Source organism: Chiloscyllium plagiosum, chromosome 21 (assembly GCF_004010195.1).
Source record: "Chiloscyllium plagiosum isolate BGI_BamShark_2017 chromosome 21, ASM401019v2, whole genome shotgun sequence".
Taxonomy (NCBI): domain Eukaryota; kingdom Metazoa; phylum Chordata; class Chondrichthyes; order Orectolobiformes; family Hemiscylliidae; genus Chiloscyllium; species Chiloscyllium plagiosum.
Genome location: NC_057730.1, coordinates 50,734,041 through 50,740,113, shown reverse-complemented (window position 1 = coordinate 50,740,113; position 6,073 = coordinate 50,734,041). Strand labels below are relative to the sequence as shown.

Below are 6,073 nucleotides of genomic sequence, written 5' to 3'. Positions count from 1 at the left end.
ACCCACGTGATATAAACACGGGTCACGTGGGCCTGCCGCGACCAATCGCTCCGCCCGTTTGGGTAACGATGGAAACGGCTGGGCCTTGAAGTGCCTGGGAGTGTTCACTGTGTCTTCCTGCCCACACTGGGGGCTGCCAGAGCTGATCCACTCTCTCCATGGTCCTCTTGTATTCCCTCTCCGTACCCGCTCCTGTCCTGGAGGTACCGGTGTTGTACAAGGTTAAAAATCACACCACACCAGGTTATAGTGCAGTGGGTTTATTGGAAAACACTGGCTTTTGGAGGGCTGCCCCTTCAGCAGGTGTTAGTGAGAGAGGAAGATCTTAAGTATAGAATTTATAAGGAAAAGATCAAAGGGTCGTACAACGAATTGAATGCACCAAAGCTGTCTCTTAAGCCTTGCATCAGTTAGAATGGAGGTGCATGTTTCAATTGATTAATATGGAAATCTCAGAATTTCTTTCAAGTCACTGCCCTGCAATAACTCAAGGTGTTATCAATGTAAAGGCGGTGACACCTCAGGTCAGGCAATGAGTTTTGGGCATGAGGTCTTGTTTGGAGTCTCGTGTGTCTCATTCTGGAGTCAGACTGGTTTTATTTCCAAAGTAGGAGTTTATACAATGCCACATTGACTGACTGACTGTCCACAAATTGTGAACAAAATAGAATGTATCTGCAAATGCACCCTACAGATTTATGTGTGCGCGTGTGAGAGAGGACTTCTCAGATCTTGCAGCTGTCTTATCTTTAATCTTTTCAACAGTCTGCAAGATTTTTTCTTCTTTCTATTATTAAGCTGGATAGGGTTCAGAAGATATTTACCAGGATGTTGCTGAGTATGGAAGGTTTGAGTTATAATGAAAGGATAGATAGTCTGGGACTTTTTTCACTGGAGCGTAGGTGGTTGAGAGGTGACCTGAAAGAAGTTTATAAAATAATGAGAGTTATAGATACAGTTGATAGTAATTGTCTTTTCCCTAAGATGGGAAATTTCAAGATTCGGGGGCACATTTTTAAGGTGAGAGGAGAAGATTTAAAAAAGACACGAGGCAATTTATTTTTTACAGAAAAGGGCGGTTCAAGTGCTGAATGAACATCCTGAGGAAGTGGTGGATGTGAGTACAATTACAGTGTTGAAAAGACATTTAGATGGATACATGAATAGGAAAGATTTGAAGGGTTATAGGCCAGGAGCAGGCAGGTGGGACTACTTTAGTTTGGGTTATGTTCTGCATGAGCTGGTTGGACTGAAGGGTTTGTTGCCATGCTGCATGACTCTATGACTGTCACCCATCCAGCAGCCCCCAATTGAACAGTAACTTTTGCTACAGAAAAGATATTAAGCTTGAAAGGGTTCAGAAAAGATTTACAAGCATGTAGCTGAGGTTGGAAAGTTTGAGCTATAGGGCGAGGCTGAATAGGTTGAGGTTATTTTCCCTCGAGTGTCGGAGGCTGAGGGTTGGGGCAAATTTTGTCTGATAATAATCGTGTGAAGCAACTTAGGACATTTTACTGTGTTAAAACAACAATTCAAATGTAAATTGACAATGATTTTAAAAACAAACAGTGCTGTAGTCTTTGGCCATGAAACCAGAACTGAACTAAACTGGCCACATCTGGCCTTTGAGCAGCCTCTGTGTAGTTAAAAACTTGTCAGCAAACTTAGCATCTGACAAGTGACTGATATTTAAGCAAAATCTGCATAGAAGAAAATACAGACCATTTGAAGTGTTAAGAGATGTTGAGAAATGATTAAATTTGTTTTATCAGTACTAAACCAAAGAAATATGATCCCAAAGCAAGTACTGTGAATGCTGGATATCTGAAATAGCATCACAAATTGCTGGAAATCGTCAGAAGTTCAGACAGCATCTGTGGAGAGAAACGAGGGTGATGTTTCAGGTTTGTGAATTTTCCCTGTTTTGGTGTTTTTCTGAAACGTAACGTGATTTATGGATGTCAGTAGAAATGAACTGACTGCAAATGGGCACTTTAATTGTCAGGTCCTTAAGCAGAAGCTGAGAGGGATCACCCATTTGGCATTTCTGGGTGAAGATGGTAGCAAATGCTTCAACTTTGACTGATGCATACATGTGCCGGACCTACCATTTCTGAGAAGGTGATTATAAAGGAACAAGGTAGAATGAGTCTACATAAAATACCTTGCTTCTTAGCAATGGTAGGTCTGGCACATGTGCGCATTTTATGCACTCATTCTTCCCTGTTCCTTTATAATCACCTGACTCCTTATATTCTTAATAACCTCTCCAATGAAAATATATGTTAGAAAATAGCAATTAATATATTGGACATTTCTAAATGAGTTCTAAATTGCTGAACTGACAGCTGTCTACTGTCTACAGAGGTGGGTTACTAATGAATTTGACTGGTGGTTTCAGTGCTTGAATTGACATCCATACAAAATTATCTGACAAGAAATTACTCCTAGGTCTAACTAGCATGTACAATTCTACAATATAAACATCCACCATGCACCCTCCCTGAGATGTGATCTCCTGGTAGAGGCAATAATTCCCAGAGAGAGAAAAGAAATCAATAATATTTGGAAATGAGTGGACTTGAGCTCCATACAAGATGAGGGTCAGACAAGTATGTGTTATTTGCAGGTTTACTGTTATTTTCCATCTGGGTAGCCAGATAAAATTCACCAATTAGGTGGAAGAATGGGAAAACATCTGTTGTGACCTCTGACCCCATTAAGCAAACGAAACCAGTCCAGGAAATCAGATTGACCTGGATTGACATAACAATTTGAGCTGATCCCTAACCCACCATTGGAAAATAATCAGCTGACACTTGATGTAATGCAGCAAATTAAGGTGCAGTGGTTATCACCTCACTTACCTCTGCCTTTCATTAGCTGTAAGTATGATCCCTGCTCCTCCACATAATCTTCTGAATGATCCACTTCCTCCTGTTCATTTGAAATTATTAGTTCACATAAACACAATCTGTTCCCTTCATAATTTTACAAAATTTGATTAAATTAGCCCTGAATCTCTGGTTCTCAAAAGATTACAGCTCCTTAAGACAATGTGGGCAATTAAAATGTTTTAAATGTGTCTTTAATCGTGTCTCCCTCATTTGAATCCATCTCAGAGCTTCTGCCATCATATGGCGTGACCAAAATTGGACAGAGGATTTCAACTGAGGCTTTACCAAACTGTACTTTGTTTTATGGTGATTTGACTGGTGAATATACCTCAGAATCCTGTTTGCATTAGCTGTTATATCACAGGTTTAGTTATGAACTCTCAGTCATGCAATAAGAAAACCAGACTTTTTCATTCATCATTGGGCATAATTCTAGTCCACTGAAGATGTAAGTGTATAAGTGATCACCTTCTTACATGGGACTGCACTTTTATAAGATAAACATCATTGGACTGCTCTTCCAACATGTAAAGATTTGTTCACAACAGTTGTTCATCAACATCTTAGTACTATCCTTCAACTGCAGAGTTGAGGTAGGACATGGGAGAAAAAAGTAAAGTTTTTCTTAAAGGACATGCATCTTGCCTAATCGCATCATATTTGCCTTTCCCCCAGCTATAACTTTTGCCCTGCAATATATACCAATCCCTTTCCATCGCTAAAACAAACATAATGAATTGTGGTCACTCTCACCAAAGTGCGTACCTAACTCCATGTCACTGAAATAGAGCCCGAGATTAATGCTCTGAAATATGAGTTGAATACATCTAGAACTTAAAGCTAGTATTATAAAAAATGTGTTTGCTGAATTGTTACTTTATAATATCATTGTTTGGATGTATATGTGTATCTTAATGTAAGCTATTGGAATGGAGACACTGTGTCCACTGAGGAGGTCAAAGAGAGGTCACGTGACCCAATTTGTGATTTGTACACAGATGGTCAGAGAGAACTTGCCTTCAGAGGAACAGCCATTGTTCTCTATCTCTCTTTCTCATCAAAATTTGTGAATTGCAAACCCACTGGAAGACCTCATCACCACAAGTAGAGGGTTCCTAAAGGAGAAGGCTGAATCGATACCACTGTCTCCAGAGAAAGAGAATTCAACTAGCAGAACTGATCCAAGAGGAAACCTCAAGGCCAACTGTCTGTGCAGACAGTGACTTCAGCTATAGACTAGCATCTGGGAATAATCAGTGAATAATTTTATGTTCCAAATTACTGTATTGGTACAAAGTACTTCTAAGGCAGCATTCTGCAGAGGTACCTCACCCACCCCTGCCCCCCCCCCCCCCCGCCAGGCTTGTAGATGGTTATGGTTATGATTGTGTGTATTTTTTCAAGAAGGAGTTGGATATCTTTGCATATGTTGATAATCCTTGCATCTTTGTTTATGTAATTTTTTTTCACATTAAACAATTTCTTTATTTGTTACTTTAAGGAACTTGGCTGACCTTTCTAACACTGAGCTATATAGTCTAATATGCAGTCATAATATTAGCAATATAACTTTCATTTTTAAATTGAAATCTTGTTGTGACCATTGAAAGAGTGGGATAAGGAATCAGCAATAAGATTGACTATTAATTTCCCTCAGAAATGACCTCGCAAGCCTCTCAGTTCAAGGACAATTTGGGATTGGTAACAAATGTTAGCCTTGCCAGTGATACCCACAGCCAATGAAAGCATAACAAAAACAGGTAAATTTGTCTATATTTAAACAAATAATGAAAATAAATATTAGACAAATTTTTTCTTAAGGGACATGCATCTTGCCTAATTGCATTGTAATTGCCTTTTCCCCAGCTATAATGTTTGCCCTGCGATATATACCTATCCCTTTCCATCGCTAAAGTAAACATAACCGAATTGTGGTCATTCTCACCAAAGTGCACACCTAACTCCAAATGTAACACCTGGCTGGATTCATTAACGAGTACCAAATCTAATGTGGCCTTGCCCCTTGTTGGCCTGTCTACATACTAGTTAAGGAGTGGTTTAAAGAGCAGAGGAACTGAAAGCACGGCCACAATGTTGGAGTGATTTAAATAGGAGACGTGCAATTTGCCAGAATCAAAGAAGTATATGTATTATGAGCGTTTGTGATTTTAAAGGAGGTGTGACAGATCTGGAGGGGCAAAACCATGGAGAGATTTGCTAGCAAGGTAAGGTTTTAAGGTTACAATTTAACACTACCCACTCCATATCTTCCAGTTAACATGCATTCATCACAGGACATTGTGCGGAAATGTCAGTAATACCTTTAAAAATGCGTTTTGACTGAGAAGCAGAAATACATATATCAACTCATGTCAACACAAATTAACCTCTGATTTGTCTCAGAATTTACCTTAAATAACATTTTTCCCCTTAAAGCAGATGGTGACTTTAGACATAGCTCAAGGCCCCCAAAAAATTAACGTATATTTATAAATTACATGTAAGAAAATGGCGGGGGATGATAAGTTAGTTTGTGGATAACACAAAGATTAGCTGCGTGGTTGATGGTGAGGAAGGTGTTAAGTTACAGGAGGATATTGATGGGTTGGTCAGATGGGTAAATAAGTGGCAGATGGAATTCAACCCTGATAAGTGTGAGATGATGCACTTTGGAAGAAGTAATACAACATGGGTCTACTCAATGAATGGCAGGACATTAGGAAGCTCAGATAAACAGAGGGATCTTAGGGAGTGAACAGGGTAGTTAAGGCATACAGGAGCACAGCTGGAGTACCATGTGCAGTTTTGGTCACCACAGTGTAGTGTGGTGGAGGGAGTACAGAGGAGATTCACCAGAATGTTGCAAGGGATGGAACAGTTTAGCTCTGAAGAAAGCCTTGATAAGCTCAAGACAATTTTTGGAGCAAAGAAGGGTGATAGGATAACTGGTTGAAGTATGAAGATTGATGAGGGCAGAGCAGTAGATGTGATCTATATGGACTTCAGTAAGGCATTCAACAAGGTTCCCTATGGGAGACTGATTAGCAAGGTTAGATCTCATGGAATACAGGGAGAACTAGCCATTTGGATACAGAACTGGCTCAAAGGTAGAAGACAGAGGGTGGTGGTGGAGGGTTGTTTTTCAGACTGGAGGCCTGTGACCAGTGGAGTGCCAC

The 6,073-nt window shown here is 39.9% G+C and overlaps 1 long non-coding RNA gene across 1 annotated transcript; it reads left to right on the top strand.

Moving 5' to 3' along the window:
* Window positions 1-61: 61 nt before the first annotated feature.
* LOC122560862 lies at window positions 62-4,314 on the top strand. The gene is made up of 3 exons (XR_006314834.1): window positions 62-203; window positions 1,773-1,904; window positions 3,896-4,314. It is a non-coding gene; the product is annotated as an uncharacterized LOC122560862 (long non-coding RNA).
* Window positions 4,315-6,073: the final 1,759 nt, after the last annotated feature.